Here is a 19130-nt window from a genome sequence, read left to right on the forward strand (position 1 = left end):
CTGCTGGTGGTTTTGTGTGGGAGTGAAATGGAAAAGGAAAATTTCCAAAAGAACAGAAACACTCAAGTATTACAAAGATTGAGGTTTATAAAGGTTTTGTATTCCTGTGATTTCAGATGGGAAAACAAGACAGAGGTCATAATTTCAGATAACTACAGATCAGCCACAGATCACTGCTTCACTGTAGCCTTATTATGTGGATACTGCACTACTTGCAGCAGCAATTAAATGTATGTTCTGCCCATGGCTCATGCATATTGTAAATGCTATAAGGTCTGATTTTGGAGACTATGCTGCCTATATGAGAAGCTCTGATCAAACTATTTCATTCTGTGTACTTTGTAAAGCTCTAGGACTAGAACAATACTCCTTCCATTCTTTGGGCTGAGATTCCTTCCTCCAGTTTTATTGCCCTGATTCAGAGTTAATCATCAGTCCCTTCCAACCCAAACTATTCTATGATCAGTGACTCCTTCTATAGCAAATGGAGAGGGGCAAGCCCAGAGGGCAACTCATTTCTAAGACTGACATCTAAGTTAAGGCAGATAAGTAGGTTACTAGGGGATCCTATTTCTCTGTGCTGAGTCCTGGAGTAACTAGTTCAGAACTAGGCGTATAAAACAAGGTGTGATAACACCCAGCCTAACGTCTAAATGAAAGCTCATCAGTTCCAAATTTTCTTTCTTTTTGCTCCTTGCTTCTGGCCAAGATTTCAGCATAAAAACCTTGTTGCTGTTACCATCCCTAAATGCTGCAATTTTGGGTTTTTGTTTGGTTTTGGTGTTTGGGTTTTTTTTGTGTTTTGGGGTTTGGGTTTTTTGGGGTTTTTGGGGGGGGGTTTGTTGTTTTTTTTTTTTTTTTAATAAGATGTATTTTTCTGCTGATTTCTGTGAGGTTTTTGAATGATGACTGGAATTGGCATTAAGTCACTTCTTCCTTACCAGTCACACTCTGAGTTTGAAACAATACTGATTCAAGACATGATGAATGATCAGTAGATTTTGACATTAAAGTCAAAGGTTTCTGAGTTCTCCAGACCTAGAAGTTGTTTGGGAACTCATTTTTTCAGACACGACGTTTCAGGCTCCAACAACCAAGACTGGTGTTCAGTCACAAAAGCACGCAATGAGAGAAGATATTTACTTTACACAAGAGCTGCTGTAATCTTTCAGTCCTGTGCATAGAGACAGGCTGCTCAGTACTTCTGCCAAACCTTCCAAGGTCTGTGCAATTGGTTGCATGGTGTACAAATGAGGCAATCAAGAAAAAGAAACCCTGTGCCAGAAGGAGCTTCTTAAACTGCTTCACTGTGCATCTTAAAGGCTTCTATTTGCTCTATGTAGGGTTTTTTTCATGTACAAGAGGTTTGTGAACTAGACCCAGATATTCTGAAAAGTTTGTTTAGGTTTTCAGACTGTTTGAACGATGGTTGACTGTCACCTGAAATCACTGCATTTCTCTAGAAATACATATGAGTTGGTAATTCCATATTAGCAAAACAAGCCAAGTCATTCAATTATTATTTTATAAGAAATTCTACTGCTGTAAAAACATCTATTATGATGCTAGCCATTGTTGAGAGAGTACTCATAAAACCAGCTGTTGTTTATTTCTGTTGTTAGTGGTTGAAAGCTGATATGATTGTTAAAGATTGTGTAGTAGGGGAGATTACGTGAACTTCTCTTGACAAATATACTCGTGAATATGCCATTTCAGAAGTTCAGAATATTCTTTGGAGGACAGTCTTGCTAAGGAGCAAGGTAGTGCTTCATCTGCTGGTAGTGTTGACAATCTGATCCTGTCCTTTGACTTCTCATGACTTCGGTGCACTCACCCTAGGAGGTATGTTATCCCATAAGTGGCTTTAGACCTTTTTAGCAAAAGGGCAGATGTAGATATGAGAGGTTTGGGGTGGGTTTTTGGTTTTTTTTTGCCTTCATTCCTGTGCTGTTGCATCCACAGCTCTGACATTTACAACTTGCTGAAACCTTTCTCCAGCTCCAGAGCCCTCCATGCCAGATGAAGCTAGTCAGGAAAGCTGCCACCTGAGTTGTATCTTGCAAACTGGTGGTGCACATATTCCTTTGGATTTCATCCCTGGTCAGGTGGCCTAAGTTTCATACATAAGTTCCAAATAATTTTAAATATCTGCATATAAAACACTGCATATGAATACCTGTGTGCAAAGAACAGTTAAGATGTTTAGTTCAGTTAAATTACACATGAAGTGAATTTGGTGCCGTTCAAGTTTTTCAAGGCCCAGGTATATGTAAGATTAGAGGGTATCTATCTGGTCACCTCAGGTCGTAAAAGGTATGCTGTGATGACTTAACTGATGATTAGATATTCTTCGACCCAGCTTGAAATTCCTGCTGCTATTATTTAGTGTTTGTTCATTTCAGCAGGCTGGTGATAACACTTAAAGTTTTCTTCTGCTGCAGAAGAAATCTTGTCTTTCACTGCTTTCAGTATCACCCCATGCATCCCTGCAGTTTAGAAGCTGATAAAAAAAGTCAGTTTGCTTGGTTGGTATACTTAGTCACTTATTTTTTTCTGGCAGTTTTAATATTGGCTATTGGTGTCGTATGAGCATAGCATATTCTTTTGTAACACTGTGGAAATGAGCATAAACGGGATATTGCATCTGAGACTTTCCTGCCCTATAGGACTTGGCCTGGATTCAGTGGCTGACTGAAATAATAACACGGTAATAGTTTAAGATTGGAAAAGTAAAAAATAGGTCTTAAACTTGATGTAACAACCTGATTTTTTAAGCAATTTTATCTATGTTAAAATAAAGTTTTACGGTGCATAAGCAATTTTGATCATAGAATAGTTAGGGTTGGAAAGGATCTTAAGATCATCTAGTTACAACCCCCCTGCCATGGGCAGGGACACTGGCCACTAAACCATGCCACCTAAGATAGATAGTTACATTGCTCACAGCTACAAAGAGCATTGCTACAAGAGATGAGGTTAGAACCCATGAGGTTTTAGAATTTAGATGCGTACCACCATACATCTCCTTTCTATGAAGTGTAGGTAGGAAAAGCAAAGCACACAGGCATGTCAGATCTGATAAGCCTCTGCTATGGTGTTGAAAGCATCACCATAATGTAGCCGTGATACCCAGATGAAACTGGCCCACTGCTCCTTGTCTTTCTCAAATATTGAAGTAGGTCTGTTTTATTAACTTGTGCTTTTAGTATTAGGAAGCAACAGCAATCAGAGGACCAAATAGCAAAACCAGCATTGTCTAGAAGCTGTCAGAATTATTTTGCTGTTGGTATTTGTTATTGATAATGATTTTGTGTCAAACACCTATGTTACAAGCAGGAGATACACAGGATTTAAAATAGAATATGCAATCTTTTCAATCTCTGATTAACTTTTCTGAGCTATCACATATCGTACATAACTGAGTTGCTTATTACTATGGCTGTAATCCATGTTCCTGCAATACCCTTTTTTCTTGACAAGCCACTGAATGAAAAGCCCAATTCAGTTTGGCAGTTATAGCTCCCCTAATACTATTTCAGTGAAGGAGGAATGTTTTTTCTGTTGAGCTTTTGCTGAAAATGAAAGCCCCCATGGCTTTTGGGTATGGTCCCCACAGAGCTGCCCTCACAGTTGTAACTGACATCCATCAAAGGACACCCATTCTTGGAGTGTAAAAGTACCATGTTACTGATGTCATCTCTCCATCTGCCAGCCATGCTAGTGAACATCTGCAACAGTACCACTGGGAATACTTCAAGAACACGGCAGGTTTTTAAAAACTGAAATATGCTTCACGGTATTTTTTTTTTTTTTAATCAGTTTACATGAACTATAAAGAAATTTGCCCCAAATGAAACATGTCTGAGAAAATTCACTTTGAATTTTTTTCACCAGGGTAAAAATGCTTGATGGAAAAATTTTGTCTGTAATTCTGAGTTTCATAATCAATCTAAATAGCTCAACAAACATTACTTAAAGTTACCAGATAGGAGTAATAAAATACAGTCCCATCTACACATAATGGACAGATAGAAAAGGCTGGTCTGATATATTACCTCCATTGATTCACACAGATAAATCACCAAATATTTTCAAGAACAAGCATCAAAACTTTAGAGATGAAAACTGTTGGTTAATGAGTAGAAACGGACTTTATAGGAAGTAAAAAAATGATATGTAAAGTTCACTGTCATTGTCTGCTTGATCCTAAATCAACAACAACCTGGATCAGAAAAAATAACCAATAGGATACCAAAGGTCAGTCAAACCTTCTCCTAAACTGGGTTGCCTTTCTCTCCCCCCCACCACAGGCAAACCCCACACTCAAATCACCTTTTCCAAAAGTATCTGTTTAATTTCTTTTATAGCTTCCATAAGTCATGGAAACACAGTAGTTGTCCAGCAGCATCAGCAAGTGATGTGTTCCAATGAATAATTACCACCATACGGTATGTCTAATTATCATGTTTTCAAAAGCTAATCTTTGGTGTTTTGCCCTTCAGAAGTGCTTGTGATGTATCTGGTGACAGACACAACGCAGGGGTACAAGGTATGACACTACCCTCTTTTTTTCAGAGTTCTGCTAATAAGCTGTGACCACTGGGAAAATAAGAGAGCATATCTATACCCAGATGCAGGTACACCTCAGGTGACCAAACGGAACCCCATCACTTGTGTTTCTGTTGTTTCTTGGTGAGATGGGGCCAGGGTGCTGGTTCTGCACAGGTACCTTCTCATGGGACAGAATCACATGCACTTTAGTTACTGACTTGTGCCACTGCTGACTAACGCTATGTCTTTCCTTGCTATGGTTGCCAGAAATAAACAGAGGGGGAAACCTCACATCACCGACAAACTCCTCAAACTTGTTTCATATATCTTAAAAAAAAGTAAATGCAGCTTCCCTAGGAACAGAGGCGTGATATGAAGGGTGACTCCAGCTAAGTTTGCTCTGTCTTCCCTCAGTGAGTGAGTGGGTTGGTATTCCCACCATTCTGTTCCCTCCTTTTGTGGTTTGGATGCATTTTGGGCACATAAAAGGCTCGTTGACAGCCCCTTGTGATGGGCTGAAGGAGTGCTCCAAACAGACTATTTTCCAGGGTCTTGTCCAAGCATGATTCCTCATCTTTCACTGTCTGAAAAGCTGTCATGACATGTCCTGAAGAAACCTGCAGAAGAAATGCTGTCCTGGTTCCCACTTGGCCAGGCTCCCAAGCATGATACTAAAGGTCAGTGGTTCACTCCTGTGGAATCCCAGTCCTTTTCCACATTAATTTTCCTCCTCTTTTCTGTCCCCATATCTGATACATCATGTGGGGAGTCAAGAGAGGGAGGGGGAAGAGTATGTGATGTAACCTGTGCTCTGGCAAAGTTACGAGATAACACCATGGTGCCTGGTGGTTTTCTGGTGGTTACCACTGGGAGACTCTGAATCATGCTTAAGAGGTGTGAAGATCCACCACATCTGTGTGAGACCCAGCAGGGGATGTACTCACCTCACTTGCAGAGAAGAAAGCTGAGCACAGTGTCTGCTTTACTGGCACACGCTCTTGCAGCTTCTTGTTTTGCTGCCACATGCACCCAGAGCAAGAGGAGCAGCGGCTGTATGCTGAGGACGCCCCTGAAGGAAGGGAGGCACAAATCCGGGCTCTGCTGGGGTAAGTCTGTTCCTGCTTCCTGGGTTTTCCTGTTCAATACGGTTTGGGGAAAGCAAAGGAAGTGAAGTGAGAGTGAGCTGGAATGCTTATGGGTGTTTGAGGGCATGTAACTATATGAAATCCCTGCTGGACTGACTCTGAGCCAGCTGATAATCACGGACTAATCCCCCTGCTGGCAGATCCTGCCCGGATTACAAGGGGGTGTGTCTGTGTGAGGATGCATATGAAACGTGCTTGTGCTTGAGGGTCTCGGGGTAAATGTCGGAGAAACACACCAAAAAGGGGTTTGACTGCAATGACTGACTGCAGGAGAGAAATTTGTGCAAGTGTGCTTCTGTCACCGACACAATGCTGTGTGTGCATTTGCATGTCGGTCTGTGTGGTCTGAAGACAGGGAGGTGTAGGTATAGCAACTTTTGATGCTTGCTATGTTTCACCAGAATAAATCTGTATACAGCTGCGATACAAAAAACTTTGTTAATTTTAATAGGTTTTATCCAGATGTGCAAAGTCAAAAGTACAGCTGGTAAACAGTGCCAGGCGTGCTCTATGCATTTGTAGTTCTGGCAGAACTATGTCTACTGGGTATTAAGAAACTGTTTATATTCATAAAGCTTCTTAAAACACATTTGTACCAGTGTAAGAGGCGTTATATTAGGCTACAGTTTTCCCTGCTGTGTAATGCACAAGCTACTGTGCTGCAGGGACCCACTGAACACAGGAGAGTAGTGAACAGGTCCAAAGGAGGCATAGGTACCTTGCAGTCATCAGCCTATGGGAAGTCAAAGGAGAAAATGTGCTTTTCTCAGCACCAGGAGGAGATCAAACTGGGAGGAAACTGTTCCTGTGTATTTGTTAATGGAGAGAACTAGGGCAGATAACAGAAGCTGTTGAAAGTACCTGCAGTTAAGTGTTTTCTAGATGAACTTCTAAATGCCATTGAAAAGGTCTTCCTGCTAAAGGAAAGAAGGGAAGAGGAGGAGCATCATATTCTATATGAGTGCTCTAATTCAGTATACCCTATTATAGAATATATACAAGATAAAGCAAAACAACCTTAATGTATATACGGGGCCTCAGAAAGCCAACCAACCAACACAGCTCAATTGACATCTCTGGAGCAGCAGCAGTCCTGAATCTATCCAAAACTGCCTGCTAGCATTGTGAATCTCCACAAAGGCCTGCAGAAGGATGCAGTTGTGCCACCTGGTGTGTGTCCTTGCACGAATGTTGTGCCTACACTGCTTTACAAAAAATATCACGTGACTGACTTCCCAACAAGGTACAGAGCGCTCCTGGCTTGGGCATTTCGTATGCAGCTTCTCAGAGTATTTTTAGAGGTGAAACTCCAACAGAATATCAAAATCTGGAAATACCACTTAAACAGCTAATCACTACAGGAGGGTTCTCTTCCCTCCTTTTTTAAACACGACTAATCCTGGCCCAACTTTTTAACTTCAACAGAGAGCAAACTATTTTCATTACCTGTAGTCTTGAGCCATTGACTTAGGAGCCTCCTTATTCAAAACTCAGTCAAGGATAGGATAAACGGGGTTAACCTCTTCTGATGAATGCTAATTTTAATTTCTTTCCAGAATTTGTGATGGCTTCAACTTGCAGAAAACTCAGGAATTCTACAACTGGGTCCTTGAAAATGGAGGTAGGTAGAGTTGCTGTCTTAAATAGGAATTTCTACATAAATGGCATGATCATGAAGAACAAACCTATAAGGATCGTGATCCTCATATAAGCCCTCATTTTTTTCACTAGGCTGATTTTCACTTTTCCTTCTCCATGATCACAAACTTCCCTCAAGTCTTGAAATACATCTCAGGGACACTTCCAGTTGTAAGAAATGAAGGCATGGGGGACTTCACCTGCCCAGAGTTGGGAACTCTTAGCAGCTTTCTGTTCAATCTACAACAGGCTCGTGACAGGATGAGCAGTAAGTATGTGCTCAGGATTGCCTGTTAAGCCTGGAATATTAAAGAAACTGAATTTTTTTAAAAGGCATATTCATGTGTCATGGGAAAGCTTAGTAGACCAAAGAGTTAATATTTTGAGGTTTAAACTCCTTGTGATGCCAGTAAAAACAATTATGAAATGAAATATTGACAGAACCTACTCCTCAATTTGACATTTTTGCAGTTAGGAGACTTCAAGTCTTAAATAGCTAGAGGTTATACAGGTCCACTTTGTCCCACAAGGCTCTGTTGGACACCTGGATATATGGAAAAGCTATAAAAGGTAGAATGGCAAGCTTGCATGGTGGCTTTGTCAGGAGCAAGACATGGGTCATAGTACTCAGGCTGTAAATGTTTCAGAATTTGTATTTCAGATGAGGGTCTAAATTGAGTTTTGGAACTTCTGACTGCCTGTTAAATCCAGAAGTGGAATATCAAAGAGCTCTTGACACAGACCATAGCACTAATAGGAAAGAACTGGGAGGTTTAGAAGTGGTGGGGATTAACAGAGTCATCTGGACCTTAAAAAAAACCCCTGAGGCCCATGGACACACCATTGAACCAAGGACTAAAATTCAACACAGGACTTCTGCAAGGATGCTGGGGCTGCAACAGCGAGAGGGGGTCAGGGGCTTGGGACTGGCAGGTAAGGAAGCAAATGGAGATACTGAGAGAGTTTAGCAGAGCAGTGACCACAGTGGGAATAGGAGAAGAAAGCATGAATGGGAACTGGGACGCTTTGGCAGGTTTAATGTGTCCTGAATTTCTTTGGGTCAGGGATAAGGCAGGATTAGGAAGAGGTGGCATGGCAGATAATCTGTTAAGCTTCCCTTTGAAGGAAGCAGTTTTTTCCCTTTGAAGAGCAGTTTTAGCAGTGAGAAGCATTCTGTCATTTTTGAGTGAAGTGGCATTTCCTAAGCACAGTCCTGAGCATTGTGGGGCAGGAAGGAAATAGTACCAGTGGTTGAAACAGTTTTATTATTTAGCTGTAAAGGTTTGCACTCCTGAAAAGCCAGGAACAGTTTGGTTTGTTCAGTGCATCCCTGCTGCATGTGTCCTGACCTACTTCTTTCACCTGTGTGTGGGACAGTCTCGCTGCCTGTGGTGAGGGCTCCAGCTCATGACAGGAAAGGTCTGTTCTCTCCTGTGCTGCAGAAGGCTGGTGCTCAGCAGAGCAGTCTTCTAATATTACAGTCCCAACTCAAATGTGCTTAAAGCCTTCATTAAAAGTGAAGTCTGGCAAATGGAGCTCCAAGGTATTAGGAGGACTGTGGCACTGCTTTGTACAGATGCATGTGATACGAGTTTTCTTTTCACCAGAGAGCATAAAGAAAAGTCATTAAATATATCTGCCATACAGTGTATGAATGTCCTGAGTTCAGCAGTAGCCGTCATTTTTCTCCTTCTTAGTAGCTGGTGCAGCGCTGTGTTTTGACTTTCGGCCTGTGAACAGAGCTGATAACACAAATGTTTTAGTCTGACCAAGGACTTTCTGAGCCTCATGCTCTGCCAGGGAGGAGGGAAAGCTGGAAGGAAGCAGAGACAGGACACCTGACCCAAACTAGCCAAAGAGGTATTCCATACCACAGCACGTCATGCCCAGGATGTAACTGAAGGTTAACAGGAAGGGCTAGTACACACTGCAGGGTTGGACAAGGTATCGGTTGGTGCTCGGTCGGGTGGGGTGGGACGAGTTTTGGGTCGGCTGGTGCTGAGGTGTTGTATTCTTTCCCCTTGTTATTTCCTTTAGCATTATTATCATTGGTGGTAGCAGTAGTGATTTGTGTTATACCTTAGTTACTAAACTGTTCTTATCTCAACCTGTGGGAGTTGCATTCTTTTCGATTCTCCTCTCCATCCCTCTGAGAGTAGGGGGAGGGCAAGAAGGGGGGGAGTGAGAGAGCAACTGCGTGATTTATGGCTGACTTTGTTTAAACCACGACAATGAGATGTGCCAGCTTTGGCTGTATGTTTTGCTTTTCAGATCCAAGAACAGACCCATGGCCCCGGTCTACTCTTCACTTCCAGTTACACTTCCTTTGCCTCTCTGTTGTGGCACTGAGACCCTTCTACATGCATCAGTAGAAATCACTGAAGCTGTGAGGCCTGCTGATTGCCTACAATCTAGCCATGATGGCATTATCAGGCTACATGTTTTAAGAGGTGAGGAGACAGGACTGGCTCCTAGGTAAGCATCCAGGAAGCATTTGAAAGCCAGAGTTATTTCAACAACCTATGCTGATGGACTCTAATGAAACGAGTAAGAGCCAACTTGGACATGCGTTATGTTTTGCCACAAGAGAAGCAGTATTGCTCTGTTGAAAGCATTATTTCCAAGGCATACCTCATTTCCTCCCACTTCTCAGTCTTTCTCTCATTCATAAAATTAACATTGAAAGGTTCCTGAATGAGAGTATTGAAAGTCAGATCTCCCCAAGAGACACAGAGCGTATGGAGGGAGTGGAACCTCCTTGTTTCATATTGGGTCTGGCTGGTGAGGTACCTGTCTCTGAGAATGAAAACTGCTTTCCCAGACGTATGCATTCCTCTCCAAGAGTGCCAAGCACACTGCAGCTTCCTGCTGCTGAGGGTATTGGTGACATTGTTTTCTGCTTGTTCTCATTGAATAAGCCTTTCCCTAGTTTATGTTGGCCACTGGAAGTTCTTCAGGGGAATATGGACAAATAGGTTTGAGAAACATTATAATCTTAACAAATTTGTACTTTTAGTTTATAACACAATTGTTACATTTAGTTAAAGCAAGTTGTAAATATCTTTTTAGCAACTACTACTTAATCTAAGGACAGATGTGAAAATTTCTTGTATGTCCTTGGTTGTTCAGTTATACTGGTTGTTTGGTCCAGTTTTTGGCTTTCCAATTAATATTGAAATGAAACCAGCCAAAATGAAACAGTATGGGATTTTTGCAGAGGAAATCAGTGTATTTTCACAGAGTTTCTGGATCCCCACATTCGGTGTTCCTGCTGAAGTATTTTTGAGCACTCCGCTCATTGCATAAAGAGTTACAAAAATGCCCAGACCAAATTTTCTTTTTCAGATTCTAACTAGGATGTGAAGTACTTTGTTTTAGACCATTACTATTTGCTCAGCTGTATAAATTACACAGATTTTCTGTCAGTGAGTACTAGATTGATACCCTAACACTGGGACCTTAGCATTAATATGCACATCTTCTTGGAATAGATGGCATTTAACAGAAAATGGATCTCTCTTTCCTTTTGTTTCAGCTTTTGGTATCTTCAGTTTTGGATGACTACAGCTATCTGTGCCAGCCAGTGGATAACAGCTGAAGTGAACTAGGAAGGAGGGTACAGTTCTATATAAAGCTTGCTTTAGGCCCTGCTCCTCCCATGGGTGTGTAGATTGTTCAGCTCATAAATAGCAATTTGCATGCCTAAGGATGCTTTTAGTCCCGTTTGTTGCTTGTAAATCTATTTCACTAAATTGCTTCAACAGTTGCACTTTGCTTTAGTTCTCTATAAATCAATAATCTCAGTCAACATAGCCATCTAAGTTCCCTCTTTGATCACTGGGCTGAGGGTGATCCTACCATCTGAAGTCCAGTATATACAACACAAATTGCCTTTGAAATATATGTAACTCTGTCTATTGACTATATAAGGATTCTGGGTGATCATTACCAACACGAAAACTGATTTTTATACCCTCAGCTTTGCATGGCATAAATCATATTCAACATTTCTTTTAGCAGAGAGATTTGGCTAAGACTATTCCTTATCTGTTCATCACAGAGGGGGCGGGGTCCCACCAGCTTCAGCTTTCCAAAATGCTGCATAAGTTTTTGCTGTTTGAATTCAGAGCTATTATGTTTTGCTTCTAGATATAACCAGGCTTTGAGCAGCTGCATGAATATTTTCATTTTTTCAGATACTAGCCAACGGGCTAGAAACAGTTTCTGAGCAGCTCACTCGTGCCTTCTCAAAGGGCGAGCACCCTAGTGAACCAACCATCTGAGAGCCAAAGCAACCCTAAGTGCATTTCTTCCTCCCATACCAATGAAAACAAAAAAGGGGAAAAAAAAAAAAAAGAAACAGCAACAGCTATTAAAGAGCCCTTTAGGTCTTCCCTTTTCCTGTGGATCCCAAGTGGGCAGCGTTCACATAGTGCATAGTTGTCAATCTTAAACGGTGAGACTGAGCAGTGATTTTACTTTGAGGTCTAACAGCGTTTCCTTGTGTTGCCCAGAAGATGGCAAGAGTGTGTTGGTGGCTCTTTTTCAAAGTCATCATGCTGCTCGATACGGTAAGGAGGGCTCGGCTCTGTAGCGGGACTGGTGCTGTAAATAAATCACTTCCTTGTCAGAAAGAGGCAAGGTGCCAAAAGCTAATGTCCTCGGTTGATCCTGTATTGATTTGGTTGATGCTTTTCAGTAAATGCTGTTTTCATGTGTTCTGCTCTGCCTGTTTGTGGGAATAAGGGTGATGCTGTTAAAAAAGAGGACTCAGCTCCAAGCATGCTGGGTTTTGATAGCATTTGGCCTGCACAAGTCCAGCATCACAGCTGGTTATCATGCTGCTTTCCAAAAGAAAAGAATCTTTGCTGTCCAGTTTGCTTGTCTCTGCCCCAGGAGCTGCACCCATTCCCTCCCCAGCACCCTTTCTGTGGGTGGGCATTCCCTCCTAACCACAATGCTACAGAAAAAGGTTTAATCTTGGCTATTGCCAGATGGTTCCCCCTAGAATCTTAGCTGCCAGTTGATTAAGGCTGCCAGACAGGATATTCTATTGCCCGTCTGGCTGAATAATAGTGTTTAGTTGGACAGTAAAGAAAGAAACTGTAAATGTACAAGTATGTGAGGTGGTATTTTTCGTGCCAAAGTTGTGGATTAAAGGTTTGTGTCCCATGTGAAACTGGAAATTCACCTGAAGATAGCACCATTTTATAGCTTGTATTCAGGCCTCTTGTATTATAAACAAACTCATTAAATGACTGAACTAGCAAAGGAATCCTACCTCTCTGCTTGATCAGCAAGAGTAAACTGTATCCTAGAACAAGACTTCAGTCTAGTGCTCTTTGGGGTATAAGCTGACAACGCACTGTCTGAAAAGTGAGTCAGCTTGCGTAGCCCTTCTAGGCCAGTGCGTTGACCAATCCTCTTTGTTTTCATCAGCAACAAAAGCAGCTTTTTGCCAGTCCTGAGTCCCCGAAAAGCAGATTCACTTTTTGTTATGTGTGTGTGCATGTGCACACTGAAATACGGTGACCCGACATGTATTCATCTGCCAACACCACTCTCTTTACTAGTACAAATTCCGGAAGGATTTGGGCATTCAGCACAGCACCTTTTCTGTGGATCATTGTCAGGTACCAGTAACATCCAACCTATGTCCTGAAAAGGACCAGACCTAAGCAGCTGCAAATTGTATAGAAGCTCAGTCAGAGCTCAGATGTGTCCCTCTTGGACCTTGAAACCTGAATCCAAATGTAAAAACAGTTGGGGCTCTGTGGAAGAAATTCTGTCTCCCAGTTACTCCCCATTCCAGACAATGTGAGATCTATCCCATGTGTGAAATTTCACTAGTTTTTAGCAACAACAGAGGAAATAGGTTTGGGAGATTCAAAATCACCATTAACTATTTTTATCATTTATTATAATCTATTTTTATCATTTATTATTTTATTATCATTTATTATTTTTTAAACACATCATCTCAAGATTTTCCTTTGTCTCCTTTCAGGTTTTCTTTATCCTGTGCAAGAAACAAGAACAGCTGACTTTTCTGCAAGTGTACCATCATGGCACTATGTTGTTCAACTGGTGCTCAGGGGTCAAATATGTGCCTGGAGGATGAGGTATGCTTCCACAGACACCTTTTATTTCAGTTTTTCTTGTGGTGTGAAGATAGAATATATGATGCAGATGGGCTGACTGGCAGGTAGAAAGCTCACCTAGTTCCAAAGGTGTGAAAACAATGTGCATTTCAATTGATACCATCTGCTCAGCTCTTTGGGCTATTTAGACTGCTATATCTACTGCCTCATCCAAAACAAGAATGTGCCAACAGAATGTGTCCAAACAGAAACAATAACATCCTGTACAAGGTTTGTATGTAACTCCACCCAAACCAGTGCTTTATTGCTCTCCATTCAGTTGGGACTGCTGCTGCAGCCCAGGTTCTGGCTGTCTTTTTCCTGCTGTGTTCAGCCTAGTCCTCGCTCACTTTTTGGTACATATCCAGACTGCTTCTCCTTTTTGCTCCACTGAAAGAGAAGCATCTGAATACTAAGCCACTGTAGGTATGCCCTATACAAGATGCTCTGGTGCTCTTTTTTTGGGAAGCCATTTTGGCTGCATCGCCTTGACACCAGAATGGTATGAAATGCTTAGGTCAGAAGATCAAGAATTGTTTCCTCTGCCTTTCAAGCTCTTGTCTCTGAACACTAGACATGGGATGGATATATGCTGAAAGGAGAATGGAGAATATGACATGCTTCCTAGGTAGAGTATGGATTGAAGGTTTATGCATAGGGATAATATGATCTATTTTGAAAGCATCATCAGAGTGGTTGTGAGCTCATCACAGAGTTAGTCTTGAATAGGTTAGTCTTGAATGGTTTATGTGTCTTGTTCATCCTGACTTCTTTACTATTCAGCCTTCTTTATTGGGATGCTAAACTCATTTGTACATTTACAAGCTATTATATCCTGGTCAGCCTGGGACCACAGATGAACCATTACCTGTGGCAGAAGCATTACCTAAGCACCATGCAGCTGGTAATTAGTTTATTGTGTTAACTTCTGAATGTCTGTATGTTGTGTGTGATGGTCCCTGCTGTCTGTCTGTGTCACCTCACTGGCTCAAGTCTTTCTGTTTGGTGCCTATGAAAATGTCCTCATGTGTCCCCATGTACCATTATGAGAGGTCAGCTGATGGGTGATCTGCTCTGAATGGTGTTCTCAGAAAACTAGCAAAAGGCTTGAAGTGACTGTATTAAATAATAAGCCCCCACCTTTGTAATGGGAAGGAGAGAGAAAAATTAGCAATTAGTTTCCTTCCTTTTCTGTTGCATATGGCATCCTTTTCCCCTCTGGATCCCCTGAAAACACAGCTTGCTTTTGAGAGGTGTTTTGAGGAAACTTTGGATTCTTGGTAGGCCAGGAGACTGGAAAACCATTCTGTTTCTTCAAAAAGGAAGAGTATGTCTCACTGAAGGCAAACAGAGGTGGGTTAAAGAAAAATATGTGAGTTTTACTCTTTCTGTAGAGAATCCCTTTGGATTTTCTTTCTCTCATCTCTGAAGAGGTGGCAGATCCTGAAAACCTGTGTTTTTTTCAAAGGCAGAGCTTAAAAACAATGTTCCAGACCAGAGAAAAGGAAGTAGAGCTAGGGTACATGCAAAATAGTGTGCACTGAAGACTAGTCCAGAATTCTTACTTATCCTGAATGGCAAAAGCAGAACAAGAAAGCATTGCATGAAACTGAAATATATTTGTAATGCAAAACATAGCACAGGAAATAAGTTTTTATGTAACATACTTCTGGTACATAAAATTTATTGCTTAAGGGTATTGAGACAAGTGACTTAGTAAAACATAAAAAAAGGATTATTGTTTAAATGAATAAAAGTAGCATCTGTAGTTCCTCTCTGTAAGCTAGAATACAAATCAAGATAGTTCTGGGTATAACAGTCTGCTTATCTCTTGGGAAGAGGAGTCTTCCACCTCTAGTTTCCATATTTCATGATCTCAGCTACTGGCCTATGTCAGAGAAGTGGCACAAGGGCAGTGGTCTCCTTCTAGGCAGAAGAGGCTAGATTCCAAACCTGTTCCTTGCAGCAGTGGGCAAGCCTCAATGGTTGGTGGACATGTAGCATGCTTTCATGTTGGGAAAACACTGTTGGGCTTGAAAGGCAAGATGACACACCAGAGGACTGTGCTGCCATTCAGCGAGACCTGGACAGGCTGGAGAGTTGGGCGGGGAGAAACTTGATGAAATTTAACAAGGGCAAGTGTAGAGTCTTGCATCTGGGGAAGAACAACCCCATGGACCAGTACAGGTTGGGGGTTGACCTGCTGGAAAGTAGTGAACGGGAAAGGGACCTGGGGGTCCTGGTGGATAGGAGGATGACCATGAGCCAGCAATGTGCTCTTGTGGCCAAGAAGGCAAATGGCATCTTAGGGTGCATTAGAAAGGGAGTGGTTAGTAGGTCAAGAGAGGTTCTCCTCCCCCTCTACTCAGCCTTGGTGAGGCCGCATCTGGAATATTGCGTCCAGTTCTGGGCCCCTCTGTTCAAGAAGGACAGGGAATTGCTTGAAGGAGTCCAGCGCAGAGCCACAAAGATGATTAAGGGAGTGGAACATCTCCCTTATGAGGAGAGGCTGAGGGAGCTGGGTCTCTTTAGCTTGGAGAAGAGGAGACTGAGGGGTGACCTCATCAATGTTTACAAATATGTGAAGGGTAGGTGTCAGGATGATGGAGCTAGGCTTTTTTCAGTGATATCCAGTGATAGGACAAGGGGCAATGGGTGTAAACTGGAACATAGGAAGTTCCACGTTAACATCAGGAAGAACTTCTTTACTGTAAGAGTGACAGAGCACTGGAACAGGTTGCCCAGGGGGGTTGTGGAGTCTCCTACACTGGAGATATTCAAGGCCCGCCTGGACAAGTTCCTGTGTGATGTACTGTAGGTTACCCTGCTCTTGCAGGGGGGTTGGACTAGATGATCTTTTTAGGTCCCTTCCAACCCTTGGGATTCTGTGATTCTGTGATTCTGTGATTTCAGGGATGCCAGAAGAGGCAAACAGGTAATACTAAGGCTGAGGATGCTACTGGTATGTTGTGATACTCTTTATGATGGCCCTAATGGTCAGTTGAGGTATGTCTCATGTAGGCTCCCTAATCTGGCTGCTTCTTTTTTCACCTTCCAGTCCCAGTTTGTAGCCACTGCTGCTCATTCTTCCTACAACCTCTTCACAGAATGCCTGTCCCCCAGTGGCTTCAACACTGCAGTCCTCTACGTTCTCAGCCTCACTGCTCTCTTCCTGTACTTCTACGAATGAACCTACCTTAGGGCGAAGCAGGAGACGTTAACTTAAAGAAAATCGAAGAGGAGAGTGAGCACAGTCTGATGAATTTGCACATTTTCTGCTGCTTCTAACATTACCGCGTGAAGAAAATGTATTTGGGGAGTGTGTGCGAGGTTCATGTGCAGACTCAGAGTTACCTTCAAATATCTCAGGTTAGGAAGGAAAAATGAATAACACAAACTCGGGGATTAAGGTGTTTAGGAGAACACTTAATTAAGCTGATACAAACCCAAGACAAACAAGCAGTCATCAGCATAGCAGCCTTTCTTTGCATTCATAAGACTATCTCAGCTTACTTTTCCAAATCAGGCAGGGGCAGGTGCCTCCAGCCTTGAAAGCAGTGTCCAGGTCACAGCAGCAGCCAGGAACTCACAGGGACTGCAGGATGCACTCATCTGTGCACTGAATCCCAGATTTCATGTTAAGAAAGCTCTCACCAGAACTGGGGTTAACTGCAGCTATATGGTCCTGATGGTTTAACTTTATATTAACACAAGCATGAAGGAAATTGGACATCATGTTGTCTGCCTGGACAGCTGCCTCTGTTTTTTCACTGTTCTGAAGAGAAAGAAGGCATTATTAGCACTTTCATCCCGTGAAAGAAACTAATGCAGTAAGAATCATCATGTACCATTTTCTGAATGCTTACTTGCTTTTGGTTGCTCTCATAACAATAGAGAACTTTCCGTGCAATTTGAGACTACTTGGCATTGTTCCTTATGATGACATACTTTTTAACAGAATAGACTGAAGGTTTCTATTCATACTTTTCCCCTCAAATATAAGTTTCACACTGTCATAAGCAACCACCTCCACTACCTAATTGTAAAAGTGTTAATAAAAAATGTATAAAGTCAATTCATTGGCTAGGGCAAAGCTGTGTTAGCTCCATTGACTTTAGCACATCACTTATTGGCTTCTCCTTTGCTCCTAGAATTTGGCACTTAATATTCATCTGCAGACACTTACATATTGTTAAAGTTTTGATCTGGTAGTGCTTTGAAAACCCTAAATTTAGATTTTAAACTACAAAGTAGTATTTATTTATTGCATTCTGCTTTGTTGATTAAAACAAGTATTACGGAGGAGTGATTTTTTTCACAGTTGAAACACAAAGCTCTTGAAAGAGAGGATTAGAATTAGTAACATGGTGCATTGCCATTGTCAAGCCAAATTTGTCTCTACTGTCCAGAGGATTAGATGGTAGCCTGAACCTAGCAAATGGATGTACACACACAAAAAAAAATATGCTCTACACCAATCTGGAGTTTAGTGGCTATGCAAAAGAAATGCAACTTGCTCATCACCGGTGTGTGTTCACATGCAAATATAGAAGAGAAAACAGTATTCTTCTATCCCTTGCCCTCCTCCCCTTCACACACATACACAAAGGATTTGCTCACATTACCACAATGATAAATCATAAATCTCATTCCTTTGACTTGAGTAGTCTTTCTTCTGATTTTCACTGGTGAGTATGAAAAGCAAAGCAGGGCTTATTTTACATCTGTGTGCTAGCTGTTTTTCTTCCTGTCAAATATTTTTCTATGCTACCTACTGTATAAACTGTGCTGCTTTTGCATACGAGAATGTTTCTTTTGCTAGAGCTTTAGAGAATAAAAACCTCTGGGTGGGTCTTCGATTCTTCCCTTTATTTGGTGAGGCAGGGGAAAAAAAGCTGCTGTGTATCTAACATAGTGTATTCATGTTGAGGTCTTCCTCAGAGGCCTCTCCAGCATTGGAGACTTAGTGCAAGTAAAGCTGTTTCATTACTCTTATCCACTTAATGATGCACTTATGGCCTTATCCTGCTTAAACTATCAGTACATTTGGACCCTATTTTCATGGTAGAGCATGCTTTCCTGGCTAAATTATCTGTGCTCACAAAGAAATGTAATGAATTTAGCGTTCTTTCCTATATGTGAGGGAATCACAAGTAGATCTCAGCCTCAGCTTCCTCTCACATAAGCTTTTTCAGACTGTAGTTACTAATTTCAAGAATTCAGAGACTAAGCATCACATATTTTGATTTTTCTTGATACATTCATAATTTTAAATGTATCCTTAAATAAATAATAAATACATTATTAAATATAAAATAGTCAATAATTAATTGAATAATTGTCAATGAATTATTTTAAACTGAGTGACTGCTTAAAAAATAGAAATGAGCAGGAAATTTGGATGTGCTCACTCAATGTTTTTGCAAATCCGCTCATTTTTAAAATATATACATTTGCAAACATGCCATTTAGCTTTTTTTTTTAGCAGCCTATGCAGTTTAATTTGTCTGTGTATGACAGAGGTTACTGCAGTGGATTCTGGACTGTGACTAGCCACATAGCTGGTAACAAATACAAAAGTATGAATTTGCCACCTTACAGCTTGTGACTGATCACCTCAATCACATGCCACTGTAACTATTCATCCTACACATGC

General features: G+C 41.5%; 1 protein-coding gene and 1 pseudogene across 1 annotated transcript in view; both read left to right on the forward strand.

The window, feature by feature from the left end:
- The window catches only part of KCNA1 (potassium voltage-gated channel subfamily A member 1), an 82790-nt gene extending 77861 nt beyond the window's left edge, over positions 1-4929 (forward strand). Inside the window, exons 2-3 of the transcript XR_010609501.1 lie at positions 4368-4448; positions 4576-4929. The gene's annotated coding sequence lies outside the window, so the exon portion shown is untranslated. The remainder of the gene's footprint in view (positions 1-4367; positions 4449-4575) is intronic.
- A 406-nt stretch (positions 4930-5335) lies between these two features.
- Positions 5336-18669, forward strand: LOC136007144 (very long chain fatty acid elongase 2-like; annotated as a pseudogene).
- The last annotated feature ends 461 nt before the right edge of the window (positions 18670-19130 follow it).

This window comes from Lathamus discolor, chromosome 1 (assembly GCF_037157495.1).
Source record: "Lathamus discolor isolate bLatDis1 chromosome 1, bLatDis1.hap1, whole genome shotgun sequence".
NCBI classification, from domain to species: Eukaryota; Metazoa; Chordata; class Aves; order Psittaciformes; family Psittacidae; genus Lathamus; species Lathamus discolor.